The sequence below is a fragment of the Silurus aristotelis genome (assembly GCF_946808225.1).
Source record: "Silurus aristotelis genome assembly, chromosome: 29".
Lineage (NCBI taxonomy): Eukaryota > Metazoa > Chordata > Actinopteri > Siluriformes > Siluridae > Silurus > Silurus aristotelis.
In genome coordinates, this window is record NC_139602.1 from 6,701,709 (window position 1) to 6,719,418 (window position 17,710).

The window sequence follows — 17,710 nt, forward strand, 5'->3', positions numbered from 1 at the left end:
CTGGAAGAGAACAAAAATGCCTCAACACAGATATTTAAATGTAACTTGGCAAATATACTCTTTATTTAATTTTATTTATTTCAATATTTGATATTAAATGTCTCATTTAAGTGTCTTGTCATTTTCTTGTTTTATTACAGTGTTTGGGATTTGTGTGTTTCTCTGCAGCTTTGTGCTTTTGGCCCACTTTGTATTTCACACACTTTCACATGGTCAGTAGCGTGATGCTAAGTTTACACTTCTTGTGGTTGGTAGCACTTACTGTGGAGGTGTGAGAAAAGTAAAGGAGGAAACTTGCAGTGTGAGATGTTGAGCGCGTTCATTATGATCAGACACATGCAGCAGTCAGTCAGTGTGTGTGTTTAGCTGGAGTTCTCTCTTTGGATTAATGTGTGGGTTCTGGTCCACAGTAAGAATGCAGCTGTGTTTTCTTCTCCTCATACAGCTTCATATAACAAAAGGTGAGTCTGTGTGCTCTCTCTCTCTCTCTCTCTCTCTCTCTCTCTCTCTCTCTGTCTCTGTCTGTCTTTACTTTACGTCGCTAAATTTGGCTCCGACCTGGACGTGTGACACCACAAACCGTTTGGCACTGTTTTAGAAAGTAGTGTAGTGCCATATCGACACATGACAAATCCCATGTACATGCAATCTCTGATATCAGGCAATGATACTGTTTCTGATTCTGAAATGTCTATTATGATATAATAATTATACTGTGTGGAAAGGGATATTACACAACTTAATGTTTAACCCTTGAAGGCAAACAACAACATGAACAATGTCATCAGTTATTGTTAAATTTAAAGTGAAATTCCTGTTTGGAGTCTTCATAAAAAAAATTACATAAACTAATATAATTAGCTTTATTGGTGCAGTAACCATGAAAGGCCACTAGACTGAAAAATAAGATCAGGAAGAAAAGTGCCTTGTTTTGTTTTATGCATGAAAATGAATAATGTTTAATAGTTTATTGCCATTAGATGATTGATAATGTAAGTATTCAGAGAATAGACTTAGTTCTAATGTGCAAATGACATAAGAAACTTCCTTAATTGTTTGGTTAAGGCCATGTTGCTAAATCTGCACTTCCTGTGTGAACTGTAAGTGTATGAATGTGATCTATAGAGTGTTCATTATGATCAGACGTGGTAAAGCAGTCGGTCAGTGTGTGTTCAGCTCTAATACAGTCTTTGGATTAATGTGTGGGTTCTGGTCCTCAGTAAGAATGAGGGTGTGTTTTCTTCTCCTCCTCATACAGCTTCATATCTCTAAAGGTGAGTCTGTTGTTCTCTCTCTCTCTCTTTCCTTTTATATATAGAGTGGAATCTCGATACTCACGACCTTGATAGTTTGCAACTTTTCATTTGGAACCAAACATAAATATAAACATAAATGTTCATCATGGGACTGTTTCACAGTTTCTAGAGTTTTTTCTTGTGCACTTTCATTCCACATAGTAGAAGACTCTGTCCCAATAATTTTACAGATGTTTAAAACACTGTTAACAGGATAGGGGGAGGACGTCACTACACTGCTCACTCATGTGGTTTGTTCACACCATCAGTTCCTTGGGCTTTTTTGTGTGTTTTTTAAACGAGTTTCACTGTTTAGAGTCAAATACATTTTCTAAAAATCATTTCCCAACTTTTACAAAAGTAATATATAATCAATTATTATAATTATCATTTAATAATAATAATAGTAATAGTAACTTCTTTCTTCTTCTTCTTTTGGCTGCTCCCATTAGGGGTCGCCACAGCGGATCATCTGTCTCCATACCACCCTGTCCTCTACATCTGCCTCTTTTACACCAACTACCTGCATGTCTTCCCTCACCACATCCATGAACCTCCTCCTTGGCCTTCCTCTTTTCCTCCTACCTGGTGGCTCCATCCTCAGCATTCTTCTACCAATATAATTCATGTCCCTCCTCTGCACATGTCCAAACCATCTTAATCTCGCCTCCCTCACCTTGTCACCAAAACATCCTACATGCGCTGTCCCTCTAATAAACTCATTTCTGATCTTATCCATCCTCGTCACTCCCAACGAAAACCTCAACATCTTCAGCTCTGCTACCTCCAGCTCCACCTCCTGTCTTTTACCCAATGCCACTGTCTCTAATCCATACAACATCGCAGGTCTCACCACAGACCTATAAAGTTTCCCTTTCATTTTTGCAGATACCCTACTATCACAAATCACTCCTGTCACTCTTCTCCACCCACTCCACCCTGCCTGCACTCTTTTCTTCACTTCTCTAACACACTCTCCATTACTTTGCACTGTTGAACCCAGGTACCTGAATTCCTCCACCTTCTCCAGCTCTTCTCCCTGCAACCGCACAACTCCACTGCCCTCCCTCTCATTCACACACATGTACTCTGTCTTACTCCTACTGAGTTTCATTCCCCTTCTCTCCAGCGCATATCTCCACCTCTCCAGGCTTTTCTCAACCTGCTCCCTACTCTCACAACAAATCACAATATCATCCGCAAACATCGTAGTCAAGGGAGACTCCTGTCTGACCTCGTCCGTCAACCTGTCCATCACCACTGCAAACAGGAAGGGGCTCATGGCCGATCCTTGATGCAGTCCAACCTTCACCCTGAACCAGTCTGTCATTCCTACCGCACACTTCACTGCCGTCACACTGTCCTCATACATGTCCTGCACCACCCTCACATACTTCTCTGACACACCTGACTTCCTCATACAATACCACAACTCCTCTCTTGGCACCCTGTCGTACGCCTTCTCTAAATCCACAAATACACAATGCAATTCCTTCTGTCCTTCTCTATACTTCTCCATCAACATTCTTAATGCAAATAAGGCATCTGTGGTGCTCTTCCTCGGCATGAAACCATATTGTTGCTCACAGATGGTCACCTCTTCTCTCAGCCTGGCTTCCACTACTCTTTCCCATAACTTCATAGTGTGACTGATCAACTTAATTCCCCTGTAGTTACTGCAAGACTGCACATCTCCTTTATGCTTAAAGATCGGTACCAGCACACTTCTTCTCCATTCCTCAGGCATCTTCTTACCTTCCAAAATCCTGTTAAACAATCTGGTCAAAAACTCCACTGCCATCTCTCCTAAACATCTCCACGCTTCTACCGGTATGTCATCTGGTCCAACTGACTTTCCACTCTTCATCCTCTAAATCGCTGCTCTCACTTCCTCCTTACTAATTCTATCCACATCCTGCTTCACCAACTCCACATCATCCAACCTTCTCTCTCTCTGATTTTCCTCATTCATCAGCTGCTCAAAATACTCCCTCCACCTTCTCAACACACTCTCCTCACTAGTCAACACATTTCCCTCTCCATCCTTTACTGCTCTAACTTAATAGTAACAATCAACAATATAATCAATGTTATATAATAAGCAGAAAGTGGACTTAAGTACAGACATTTATTGTAAAGTGCAAAATGCAATAACTCAGATTAATGACCAGGATGCAGAGTGACATCATCAGCTGTGTTTGGAGGCCAGTGCGCAAATTGCATCAAGCCTTATGGGGGGTATATAATTTTTACTAAAATAATCTTGGGGACCCCCCAAAATCTATTTTTTACTTGTCATGTGAGGTCTCTAATGCCTTATGGGGTCCCAGATCCAAATTCGAGCACTGCAGGAGGCAAAGCAATGTGTTCAGCAGTCCAGGGAGGAAGGCAACATTGTCAGCAGTGTGATATCTTCAGCATAATGATTTTTCTTGTATAAACAAATCCAGAATATTCATTCAAATGTGATTAACAGAGCAACAAACTTACATACTTTAGTACCAGATCACTTAATGACCTACACACATAAGTAATCTGCAAGTAGTCACTTAGACCTGATTGACAGATCAGATAGCAACTTACACACCTGAGTAACAGACCAAACAGTCACTTACACCTTTGAAACGAATTAGATAACAACAAACACATCCCATTAACATCAATGGTCCAGTTCATCTTAAAGTAGTTGAACAGGATATAGGTGTGTTGATGGGACAGGTCATTCCATGAGAGATATCACTCCAGATGAATGTATGATGTGGATCATTGTCTTGTAAAGTGAAGTTGGTTGCAAATAGCATTGAAGTATGGACACAACAAAACAAACCAATAAGCTTCCACCTCCATGTTTGACTGTGGGTGTGAAGCAGTCTGCTAACATCTGCAATCCTGTTCTCCATCTTCTTCTGTTAGAACCAAAGATCTAACGTTTTAACTCATCTGTCCACAGAACTATCTCACAGTCGTTCACAGTCCAATTTTTGTGTTTTTTTGCTTTTTACATTTTTATTGTATTGCTTAAGCACGATTTTCAAAACAGGGCCCGTGTTTCAAAACACTACACACAATTAGCAAAACACTACAGATCCTTTGCATAATTAACCCTCTGGAGTCTGATTCGCTGCCGGCGCCCAAACGTGCTTTTTTTCTTTAGATGCCAGCAAAATGAGCTTAAACTGCTCTGTCATATTTGATCAAACATGTCAAAGTAATACATCATTTAAATCTGTAAAGGGTCCACTTTCATTTGTGTATGCTCACTATATAAACAGAACGTTGTATTTTTTTTAAATGAATAAAATAGTCAGGGTGCGCTATCTGTCGCCTTTGTCTGTGTGATCTTCGTTTAGATATTGTTTGGTTATTTTTAGGAATATGGCTGCATCACCCTTGCGTTCCCCGGAAACTCACCCAGGTAACGCAGGTGTCGCTCCATTTTAAGTTCGACCGAGAATCATCCTGAGTAAGTACATATATTTTCTTAAATTATATTTAGTTTGAATCATTATTGCATTGTATGACATATGCAAACAACTTTATCAATGACACAATTAGTGATGTGTCTGTGTGTCTGTGTGTGTGTGTGTGTGTTTTTCATAAACAGATGTGATCAAGCACCTGCTCCAAAAAGGGCAAAGGCAGCACACAGACAGTCCACCATGTCATGTAAGGATCAGACAGATAACGACACAGTTCCACAGACTCTGCGATTCCTGCCCGCACGTGAAACTTCTGACTCTCATTCTCCATTTAGTCTATTTAAAATGGTTTTCCCGGAGAGTGTTGTGTCAACTCTGTGCCACAACACAAATGTTTAAGCTGCCAAGTCAATAGCCAAGGGACGCAAATACAAATGGAGAGATGTAACCGTGAGTGAGATGTATTGGGCTCTTATTTTACATGGAAATACAACTGAATAGGAATCCTTTCTTACAGTAAGCGCCACAAAACTCCATGGAAATGCCTGGCATGCGATGTTCACCTGTGTCTTCAGTTGAACAGGAACTGCTTTCAAGAGTGGCACAGGGATTTTGATGCAATTTTAAATAAACCACAAAGGAAACACATTCTTTCTTGTAGTACTGTACTTCTCACTCAGATCCTGGCTCAGTGATCCACAGCTCATTATGTAATCGACAGCTCATTATGCGACCCATTGTCTACAAAGCTGTCAGTCACAGCATGTCGACGCCTCTTCGCATGTGGCCTTTCAAAGTATAAAGTGTCTTTTCAATTTTAAATCAATGTATTGTTTAATGTGAATGAGCAGGCAGGATAATTTTTACATGATTAAAAAAAAAAGACCTACATTAGAAGATCTGTTCTCAAAAAGTCTTGTGAAAACATGTTTACTATAGGTTTTGTGGTCTGAGTTTTTTTGCTTTTTTTTTAAAAACCATGCATAAACCTTATTTTGTCAAAAATACAAACACACACATATAAGCTGTTTACATATTATGGTAGCCCAGTTTGTGCTGAATACAGTGTAATAAGTCTTTTGTCAATAATTTATTTAAAAGCAACTAAAAAGAACCAAATGTAAGAGCATGTCAAAATCTCTCAAGGGGTCAAAAACACCTTCAGACTCCAGAGGGTTAATAAATAGTGTTTTTTGAACTTAGATATTATTTGGTTTTCATGTGTGTAATTGCTGCATCATGTGATAAAACATATGAAAAAGGAAGTAACCAGTAAACAAGTAATGGAAACTATTACATCAATACTTTTGGTGTGTGTGTTCAGGCGTGTGGGTATTGAAGAGCAATAGTAAAACCACATTTAAACAGAGTGTAGTTTCTTATAAACATTCCTGAATTGTAGACACTGGGTTATAAAATTGCTGATGTGTTTTTTATCTTTTTATCTCCTTATTCTCTTCCACTTCACTGAAGGTCAGTTTGCTCTTCTCTCTCTCTCTCTCTCTCTCTCTCTCTCTCTCTCTCTTTCTCTCTCTCTCTCTCGTTCTCTCACTTTATCTCCTATTCAATAATCTAAATAAGAATTTAATTATGTAAGTCATTACCACTTAAATCTAGTGGATTATGTTTCATTTCCAGATTCATCGTTATTCCAGAAAACATTACTGTTTAAAACATGTTAACTGTAAATGTGTTACATTTGTGAATATTTCAGACAAACCTTATGAACTAGTAAATAATGAACGAGTAAATTAGTAAATACTCTTCACAATTTCATCTTCAGTTACATTCCTACTTTAGTGAGTTTAGGAGTTACAGGTTGTCTGTAGTTCTGTAGAGTTGCTGCAGATGGTGAACTGCTCATTAACATAATATTAACTGGTGTGTTCCTACAGGCTGCAGACTGGAAGGAAATGAAGAGACAAAAGAGATCACTGCATACACAGGAGACTCAGTACAGCTGCCCTGCTCCTGCTGACCTCCACACTAAACCTCAGAACTTCACATGGGAGAAATACATTAATGACTGGGTACAGATATCTCCTGAGAGTGAACAGTACAAAGACAGATTTAAGCTGGTTAATGATCACAGTTCAGGAAATCTCTCTCTGCTCATATCAGACCTGACTGTAGAGGATGGAGGAGTTTACAGGTGTAGTCTTACAGTGAGTGAATACAGACACATCAGATTCACTGTTGAAGGTTAATAACTCATTTATATTCACAATGTTACTTCAGTGATAATCTCATGACAGATTAATCTGATGTTGTAACAGTAATGCAATATGTTGATGTTTGTTTATTCTCCAGGTTGCACACTGAATCATGAGACAGTGGATGTGACTGAATATGTGGGACATTCTGTTCTTCTGCCCTGCTCCTGCTCTGAACTACAAGCCAAACCACAAACTCTCAGATGGACCATTTATAAAGAAGGGAATCATAAAGAAATCTTCCCAAAGGACCAGACAAATCTTTACACACACAGAGTTCAGCTCTTTAATGATCATTCTCCAGAAAATCTCTCTCTACTAATATCGCACCTGACTGTAGAGGATAGAGGATAATACAGGTGTAACGTCATCAACAGCGTTAAGGACATCAGACTCACAGTAAGAGGTGAAACAACCTTTTATATTTAATTTATGGAAAATTGACGCTAGTGTCTATCCAAAATATATTTTAAATATTTTGACTACTGCTCTATAATAAAATGTCTTTGAATATGTTTATATGTTTATGGAAAAGGAATAAAATGTTAAAATCACATCTGATCATGTTCTGCCCCTCATCTGTATTTCTGATTATAATTGTATATTATTTGTGTTTGTGTTCTGACCCACATTCACATGTGATTATGATTCCTGGATTCATCTTTGATGAATTAAATATTTCTCTCCTTGCAGAGGCTCTAAAAAGACCTTCACCATCCACAACAACAATCCAAACCACTGCTAAACCAGGTACTAAACACATCTGTAACAGAAAGTCTGTTTTTTTAGTGTTAGTTACCGTAATTTCAGGACTATAAAGCGCACCCATATATAAGCCGCACCCACTGAATTTGACAAAGATTTAAATTTCTAACATAAATAAGCCGCACCTGTCTATAGTTCACACTGAATCTAATTAACTTTACACATGCTTTAACGAAAGACACTAAATGCAATATGTTGTGCTTCTATTAGGAGCATAGTGGTATTTTGGGAATACAGCATGTCACTGCATTCCTCCGGTATTACTGTGTGTACGCGTGTGAGACTGAGGATTATGTCCTTATTATTTTCTGATGCTCATTTCTAAGTTTCTTTGACTAATCCATAACGCTGTTGCCAAGAAAAATTAAAAAGCACGAGTTTTGGAAACCTGTCTGTGCTTATATGATTTCTGCAACTGGAGTTAGCCAGCTCTCCCTTCACCCTGACACAACGCGCTACCATGGCTTGTATCTAAACAGTAGCCGACCAAGCAAGTCATTGTTCACTGTCTTCTTCCTTCCTACCACTACAGTGGTACCTTGTCCTACGAGTGCATTAATGTACGAGTTTTCCGAGATACGAGCGTTCACTCGGTGCTTTGTTACGCGAGAAAAAAATTTAGGTACGAGCTCTCGAGATGCCACTGCTAGATGGCGAAGCGAAGCCAGAAAGCGAAGATGGTGACGAAAATTAAGATAAGCAAAGAAGAAAAAGTAAAAAGTTTTAAGTTTAGGGATACGTAGTGTACAGGAGTGATAGTAAAAAAACGAGTTTTCTCTCCACCTCCGCTTATCGCCTCTACCCCCCGCCACCCCCCCCCCCCCCCCCCCCCCACACACACACACACACACACACACACACACCCCACCGGCGTTTTCGTTAGCTCAAGTCGTCTCCAAAGAAAATACACTCATCTCCAAAGAAAATACACTGAATAAAACCTTATTATATCTTTACATACTCTTTCTATTATGTTTTTATACAAGATTTGTTATTTAGAATTTTTTTTTCCAATTTAATAACATGAAACATAAAAACGGGGTGTCATTTTGAGGGTTGGAAAAGATTAATGCCATTTTAAGTATTTTCAATATGGAAAACTGATTTGATGTGCGAGCAAATTGAGATACGAGCTTGTCCACGGAACGAATTAAACTCGTAGGTCAAGGTACCACTGTATTTCTCTGGGGAGTTTATCTTTTGTCACCCGATGCAGTGCAGCTCAGAACACAGGTGAGGTGCGTTTTTTCGTTTCCGTTCGGAAATGTCATTGGTCTAATGTTATGGGGTTCAGTTTTTTTTGCTTGACATATGTGAAACTGGGAAAAACCCAGGAAAAAATCCATAAATGAGCCGCTTCGTTGTTTAAGCTGCGGGGTTCAAAACGTGGGAAAAAGTAGCGGCTTATAGTCCAAATACTGTTTCACCTTAGAGCAAGTCTCAAACACTAAACTCAAAAACTACACTTATTTCTGTCCTATACTTTTTGTATCAGCTACACAACCAGGACCAAAAAGGGCATATTTTTTTCACATATAAATTTAATGGGGCAGAAAACATGTGTCATATCTTGGTGAGTGGGTTGCAACCGTATACCCCTTGAACCCCAGACCAGTTTGGAAATATGGGAATTCTGCAACATTTCAACCCCTATAGAAAATGAATGGGGAATCCGACCCACCACAGTTTGGCCGGCATTCACCCCACACGCTCGTATATCCACTCGTCCGGTGTCGGCAGCAAATCGCGCCCATGCACCACGCATTCATCGATAACCCCAGAAACAATGGGTAAGGGGCAATTAATCAACCCCCATTGAAATGAATAGGACAATACATCAAACAAACAGCCCGGTGGGGGGAATTGAATAATGGGACATGCTCTTATCCCACACTCAATATTGGAAGGGGGGCAGGGGCAACAAAGTGGGCGGGATCACAAAAATAAACCAAGGGGGACATGTGATATATCAACAGACTCAGTCCAGCATAGGGAGTTGCACTGTTGGTAATATAGTGATGTCACCTCAAGCCACGCCCCCCCCCCCCCAATTAGCCCAAATTGGCAAAAAAAAAAAATTTAGTTGCTTAGAAATGGGCATGTGATATTTCAAAACACTCAGCACAGTGGGGGAAGTTAAATGGTGACATCTTGGGCCATGCCCACCGCGCAAACCTATTAGCTTAACACGTCGTTAAATTTGGCTCAGACCTGGACGTGTGACACCACAAACTGTTTAGCACAGTCTAAGGAATTTAACCCTGATATTAGGCAATGATACTGTTTCTGATTCTGAAGTGTCTATAATGATATAATAATTATACTGTGTGGAATGGGATATAACACATAATGTTAAGACATTGAAGATGAACAACAACAGGACCAATGTCATCACAGTTATTGTTACATTTGATACTTAACCTTATATAATTATCTTTATTATATATATCTTTACTGAATTTGTGTGCCTTTATTTTAGTTTAATAAATTAATTAATTAACTGTAGTTTGCTAGGAAATATCAGTTGTGTTTAACATAAATAAAAATATTTTATAAACTATGAATGTCAATTCAGAAATAAATGCAAAAATAAACATAATAATAATAATAATAATAATAATAATAATAATAATAAATTTAGATCTATCTATCTATCTATCTATCTATCTATCTATCTATCTATCTATCTATCTATCTATCTATCTATCTATCTATCTATCTATCTATCTATCTATCTATCTATCTATCTAATCTCACTCTAAAGCAGGATCAGTCAAAAAAAGTGTGAAATAAGTAAGAACATTAGAAAAATAACTGATGCCAGTTAGAGATAAATGTTAAATAAAATGTTTTCAATGTTTAATGTTTAATATTTGTATGTTATGTAATGAGGGGGAGTGGTGGCTCCAGCGGTTAAAGCGCTGGGTTGCCGATCGGAAGGTCTGGGGTTCGATCCCCGGTATCGCCAGGCTGCCACTCTTGGGCCCTTGAGCAAGGCCCTTAACCCTCTATGCTCCGGGGGTCCCTTACGAGGGAAATATCAAGGTCCGTGACGTCGGAGTTATGTGGGGACGCCTTCCCGTGGGCTCACCACCTGCAGGAGGGACCGGATTGGGCAGCATGCCTGCTTAGACTGCTGCCCCCGCGACCCGAATTACGGATAAGCGGGAAAAAATGAATGAATGAATGAATGTTATGTAATGCAGAAGACATAAGGGTTCCATCATGTGAGAGTGACATCTGCTGGCAGAGAACAGAAATGAACAGAAATTTGTTTGTAAAGGTAACAAACAAAGCAACTCTACTGTATATATGGTTTTCTTTATTTCAAAATTTTAGATTCAATCTGCATGGTCAGTGACACTGCAAAGTCTGCACTTCCTGTGGATGTGTAAATTAGTTAACGTAGGAGACTTGCAGTGTGAGATGTTTAGAGCCTTTATTATGATCAGACACATGCAGCAGTCAGTCAGTGTGTGTTTAGCTGTAGTTCTCTCTTTGGATTAATGTGTGGGTACGAGTTTACAGTAAGAATGCAGCTGTGTTTTTTTTCTTCTCCTCATAGATTCTCCTCTCTATCTCCTGTGAGGGCCAAGTGGGATGAGTGGTTTGGAAAAATCTATAAGAAATGCAGATATATACTGTATATTGATTGATTTTATTATTTTGTGATTTTATATTAAATATCTCATCAGTGTTTTATTCTCATTTTGCATAGTGCTTTGGCCTTTTTTGTGTATAAATCTTCATTCAGGTGATGGTCAGTGATGATCTAATGCTAAGTTTGCACTTCCTTTTGAAGTGTGAATGATCTATGGGGCTAGAATTGCAGTATGTAATCTATAGGGTCTGTTCCTTTTCTCCATCATCAGTGTTGTGAAGTCACATGACCTGGCCATGTTTTTTTCTGTGAATAGTTCACCCTTGCAGGCCATGTATTAGTGATATGCAAACATTAGAATCATATCTCTATACTGAATGCCTGTTAGGAAGATCCAATATAAATGATAAAAATCATTTTTGTTTTTTTTATCATTTTTTTTTTTTAAGTTTTAATGGTGCAGTTACCTGAACAGGCCACTAGACCAATAAAACCTATGTTTATTGGTTTACCAATAAACATAATTTGCAAAACCAATAAACATTGACAAACCAATGTTTATTGGTTTTGCAGATTATTGTCACTATGTCATGCTCAATCTTATATGTAAAGATATAATATCTGAGTTTCAGATTCATCAATTTCTTTTTTCACTGGAAAAACAGAGAGGCAGTAAATTCAGGCCCATCCCATGGAGCTCTCGGGGAAAACAGTCTCGACAGCAATGGCACCCGTCAGCTTTCGTATGTGAGACAGGGGTGCCAGTTATTGTTACATTTGATATAAAATTCTGAAACTTAATGTACGTGTTATTGGTGCTGTACCCATGAAAGGCCACTAGACTGAGAAGTCAGATCAGTAATGCAGTAGATTGCAGATTACTGTGACTATATCATGCTTTATCTTATATTCGATATTTAAGCCAATGGTTGTTTGCTAATCGTAACGTTGCATTTTATGTTTAAGGCATGAAAATGAATAATTTTTAATAGTTTATTGTCATTAGATGATTTTATAAAATAGTCTCAGTCCTGCTGTGGAAGTGAGATGAGAGACTTCAGTTCTGTGGTCAGTTCATGCTGCTAAATGTGAACTTCCTGTGTGAACTGTAAGTGTAAACGTCATCTATAAACAGTGTTCATTATGATCAGACGCAGTGCAGCAGTCAGTCAGTGTGTGTTCAGCTCTAATACAGTCTTTGGATTAATGTGTTGGTTCTGGTCCTCAGTAAGAATGCGGGTGTGTTTTCTTATCCTCATACAGCTTCAAATCACGGATGGTGGGTCTGTTGTTCTCTCTCTCTCTCTCCCTCTCTCTCTCTCTCCCTCTCTCTCTCTCTCCCTCTCTCTCTCTCTCTCTCTCTCTCTCTCTCTCTCTCTCTCTCTCTCTCTCTCTCTCTCCTTTTAAATATATGCAAGAGTTTATTTAAACTTATGTGGTGAAGTAAATTACACTGATGAGCTCTTCATCATGGCACCTGATAGTGGGTGGACATATTTATTAGGCAGCAAGTGAACATTTTGTCCTCAAATTTGACATGTGAAAATCAGGAAAAATGGGCAAGTGTAAAGATGTGAGCGAGTTTGACGAGGGCCAAACTGTGATGTCTAGATGACTGGGTCAGAGCGTCTCCAAAACTGCAGCTCTTGTGGGGTGCTTCCCAGTCTGCAGTGTTCAGTATCTATCAAAAATGGTATAAGGAAGGAACAGTGGTGAACTGGTGACAAGGTCATGAAACTTCAAGGTCAAGAAATGTACACACCTGAGTCACAGACCAAACAGTCACCTACACCCTTGTGTGTGGATGATTGTCTGATTGTTTAGTGTATAGATTGTATATAACCAGTAAACAAGAAATGGAAACTATTACATCACTTATTGTAGAGTTGCTGCAGTTGGTGAACTGCTCATTAACAGATCATTAACTGGTGTGTTCCTACAGGCTGCAGACTGGAAGGAAATAGAGACACACAGATCACTGCATACACAGGAGTCTCAGTACTGCTGCCATGCTCCTGCACTGACCTCCACACCAAACCTCAGAACTTCAGATGGTAGAAATACACATGGTATACATTTTATACATGGGTAGAGATATCTCCTGAGAGTGAACAGAACAAAGACAGATTCCAGCTGGTTAATGATCACAGTTCAGGAAATCTCTCTCTGCTCATATCACACCTGACTGTGAAGGATGGAGGATATTACAGGTGTAACACAGAGAGTAAATACAGAGTTATCAGACTCACTGTTGAAGGTAAATAACTCGCAATAACTTGTTTTATTCACAATGTTACTTCAGTGATAATCTCATGACAGATTAATCTGATGTTGTAACAGTAATGCAATATGTTGATGTTTGTTTATTCTCCAGGTTGCACACTGAATCATGAGACAGTGGATGTGACTGAATATGTGGCACATTCTGTTCTTCTGCCCTGCTCCTGCTCTGATCTACAAGCCAAACCACAGACTCTTACATGGCTCTTTTATAAATAATCTAATTACAAAGAAATTTTCCCAAAGGATCAGACAAATCGCTACACACACAGAGTTTAGCTCTTTAATGATCATCATCCAGGAAATCTCTCTCAACTCATATCACACCTGACTGTAGAGGATGGAGGATATTACTTGTGTAGGATCAACAGCAACAACTATATGTACATCCATTTCACAGTAATTGGTAAAACAGCCTCTTGTATATAAACTAAAAGAAACTGATTCCAGTGTCTCGATAAAATATCTAAAATATTTTGACTACTGCTGTATAATAAAATGCCTTTAAATACATCTGCTAAGGTTCTGGTTCATGTTCTGCCCATCAACTGTATTTCTGATTATTATGATTTTTCTGTATATTGTGTTTGTGTTCTAACCCACATTCACATCTGATTATGATTCCTTGATTAATTTCTAATGAATTACAGTGAGGAAAATAAGTATTTGAACACCCTGCTATTTTGCAGGTTTCCCACTTAGAAATCATGGAGGGGTCTGAAATTGTCATCGTAGGTGCATGTCCACTGTGAGAGACATTATCTAAAAAAAAAAAAGCCAGAAATCACAATATATGAATTTTAAACTATTTATTTGTATGATACAGCTGCAAATAAGTATTTGAACACTTGTCTATCAGCTAGAATTCTGACCCTCAAAGACCTGTTAGTCTGCCTTTAAAATGTCCACCTACACTACATTTATTATCCTAAATTAAATGCACCTGTTTGAGGTCATTAGCTGCATAAAGACACCTGCTCACCCCATACAATCAGTAAGAATCCAACTACTAACATGGCGAAGACCAAAGAGCTGTCCAAAGACACTAGAGACAAAATTGTACACCTCCATAAGGCTGGAAAGGGCTACGGGGTAATTGCCAAGCAGCTTGGTGAAAAAAGGTCCACTGTTGGAGCAATCATTAGAAAATGGAAGAAGCTAAACATGACTGTCAATCCCCCTCGGACTGGGGCTCCATGCAAGATCTCACCTCGTGGGGTCTCAATGATCCTAAGGAAGGTGAGAAATCAGCCCAGAACTAGACGGGAGGAGCTGGTCAATGACCTGAAAAGAGCTGGGACCACCGTTTCCAAGGTTACTGTTGGTAATACACTAAGACATCATGGTTTGAAATCATGCATGGCACGGAAGGTTCCCCTGCTTAAACCAGCACATGTCCAGGCACGTCTAAAGTTTGCCAATGACCATTTGGATGATCCAGAGGAGTCATGGAAGAAAATCATGTGGTCAGATGAGACCAAAATAGAACTTTTGGGTCATAATTCCACTAAACGTGTTTGGAGGAAGAAGAATGATGAGTACCATCCCAAGAACACCATCACTACTGTGAAGCATGGGGGTGGTAGCATCATGCTTTGGGGGTGTTTTTCTGCACATGGGACAGGGCGACTGCACTGTATTCAGGAGAGGATGACCGGGGCCATGTATTGCGAGATTTTGGGGAACAACCTCCTTCCCTCAGTTAGAGCATTGAAGATGGGTCGAGGCTGGGTCTTCCAACATGACAATGACCCGAAGCACACAGCCAGGATAACCAAGGAGTGGCTCTGTAAGAAGCATATCAAGGTTCTGGCATGGCCTAGCCAGTCTTCAGACCTAAACCCAATAGAGAATCTTTGGAGGGAGCTCAAACTCCGTGTTTCTCAGCGACAGGTCAGAAACCTGACTGATCTAGAGAAGATCTGTGTGTAGGAGTGGGCCAAAATGTGTGTGCAAACCTGGTGAAAAACTACAGGAAACGTTTGACCTCTGTAATTGCAAACAAAGGCTACTGTACCAAATATTAACCTTGACTTTCTCAGGTGTTCAAATACTTATTTGCAGCTGTATCATACAAATAAATAGTTAAAAAATCATACATTGTGATTTCTGGATTTTTTTTTTTTTAGATTATGTCTCTCACAGTGGACATGCACCTATGATGACAATTTTAGACCCCTCCATGATTTCTAAGTGGGAGAACATGCAAAATAGCAGGGTGTTCAAATACTTATTTTCCTCACTGTAAATATTTGCGTCCTTGCAGATGCCCCAAAAAGACCTTCACCATCCACAACAACAGTCCAGACCACTGCTAAACCAGGTACTAAACACCACTTTAACAAAAAGTCTGTTTTTTAGTGTTGGTTACTGCTTCACACTTTGCGCAAGAACACTAAACCCAAAAACGACCCTAATTTTTGTCCTTTTATTTTGTCCCAGTTACAATACCAGGCCTGGTGACAAAACGCTACACAAATCCACAGTCTGAAACATCAGAAAAATGTTAATGATTGACTAATCTTCATTTTTTTGGTGTGTTATGTGTTTGAACATTTCCAGAAAATGAAAGGAACTCCCAAACATTAAAATAATGATTCAGATGTTTGATAGATGTGTGGAAGCATTGAAAAATGTGTACCCATTGTACAACATTTAAACAAATATTTTATCTAGCTAGCATTTCATTTCATTGAGATTTTACCTTGTCAAACAAGCATTCAAGTCGAGTTTTAACAAAGTACAAGATCCATGATTTTTTTTTTGATTTTTTTTTTTACTGTATTCTGAAGAGGAACTATTTTTTATCAGTTATCAGTTCAAAAGCCTGAATCTCCGAAGGTATGGGGTGCATCAGTGCCTATGGAATGGTCAGCTGGCATATCTAGAAAGCCACATCAGTGCTGAGAGGGTAAGACAGGTTTTAGAGCAACATATGCTTCCTTACAGACAATGGCTTTTTTAGCAAAGGTCTTGCATATTTGCTGCTTTATACTCATCATATTAACTTCACATATCCCAGCAATGTTAGGAGCTGGGTCAGAGAGCAGAATCAGCAATAATACAGCACCCATGGAGCACTGAGGGTTAAGGGCCTTGCTCAGGGGCCCCAAGAATGGCAGGTGATAACTAAAATTGAACCCCAACCTTCTGGTCAGTAACCCAAAGCCTTAAACACTGGGCTACCACCTCCCCATATTTCAGCAAGGAAATGATAAACTGCATGCTGCATCTGTTACAACATAGTAGAAGAGTAGTAGAAGAGTCTGAGTGTTGAACTTTCACCATCTGAAAACATTTGGCACATTATTAAACAATAAACATGACAAAGAAAACCCAGGACTGTTGAACAACTAGAATCTTGTTTCAGGCACTAATGGCACAACACTCCTCTGCCAAAACTTGGCAACTGGTCTCCTCCGCTCCCAGATGTATTTTAGACTGTTGTAGTAAACATGACCCTGTCCCAAATTTTAAATTCAAATCATTGCATTCTGTTTTTATTTACCCCCCCGGAGCGCCCGTTCCTTCTCCCGGTGAGTGTAACGCAGTGCTCCATAATTCTTCCTCCGAGGTGGGAGAATTGTCCGAATTCTCTCCGAGGAGAGCGCTCTCCCTTGTGGTTTGGTCGCACTTTGTCGAAGCGAGGGGCCGGCGGTCGTGTTGCTCGCAGGTTGATCTGGTAGAAGGCGCGATGTCAGACGAGACCTCTCCTGCCGGGTCGAGAGCCTGCTCCTTCGGGGAAGCACGCCTGGCGGCTGCTTCTTATGCCAGTGTAAGCAGCGCAGTGTTACATGTCTCTCCTTTCGAGGAGGAAGGGATGGTGGACGCTAGCGAGCTCGTGGACTCCCTTTCAGTATAGACGGCTTTCGTTTGGCAATTTCTTCTCTGAAGAGGATCAGGGATCTACAGGCTCTGTCTGTGGCCCAGTCCCGCCTGGATTTTGCCCCTGGCATGACCAGCACGTTTCTATATATAAAGCTGGGTACTTACCTAAGGTGCCTACGGCTCCCGCATGATCTGTCATGCTACAGGCAATCTCTGATGTTCCTAACCCCCGGCCAGGGGCTGCAGAACCGGCTGTGTCCCGTGCGAGCACTAGATAATTACGTCCACAGGACGATTCCGTGCAGGAAG

General features: G+C 39.8%; 2 protein-coding genes and 1 long non-coding RNA gene across 6 annotated transcripts in view; 2 read left to right on the forward strand and 1 right to left on the reverse strand.

The window, feature by feature from the left end:
• The window catches only part of LOC310722610 (uncharacterized protein), a 676,055-nt gene that overhangs the window by 440,606 nt on the left and 217,739 nt on the right, over positions 1 to 17,710 (reverse strand). The gene's annotated exons all lie outside the window — the stretch shown is intronic.
• LOC310722525 (polymeric immunoglobulin receptor-like) overlaps positions 1 to 17,710 on the forward strand; it is a 142,830-nt gene that overhangs the window by 80,171 nt on the left and 44,949 nt on the right. The gene's annotated exons all lie outside the window — the stretch shown is intronic.
• LOC310722625 lies at positions 918 to 16,077 on the forward strand. 3 transcript variants are annotated; one of them, XR_014532413.1, is made up of 5 exons: positions 918 to 1,274; positions 6,610 to 6,916; positions 7,025 to 7,333; positions 7,621 to 7,677; positions 16,016 to 16,077. It is a non-coding gene; the product is annotated as an uncharacterized lncRNA (long non-coding RNA). The 3 variants fall into 3 exon arrangements; XR_014532415.1 differs by lacking the exon at positions 7,621 to 7,677 and adding an exon at positions 15,840 to 15,896 and having other exon boundaries at positions 16,016 to 16,071; XR_014532414.1 differs by lacking the exon at positions 7,621 to 7,677.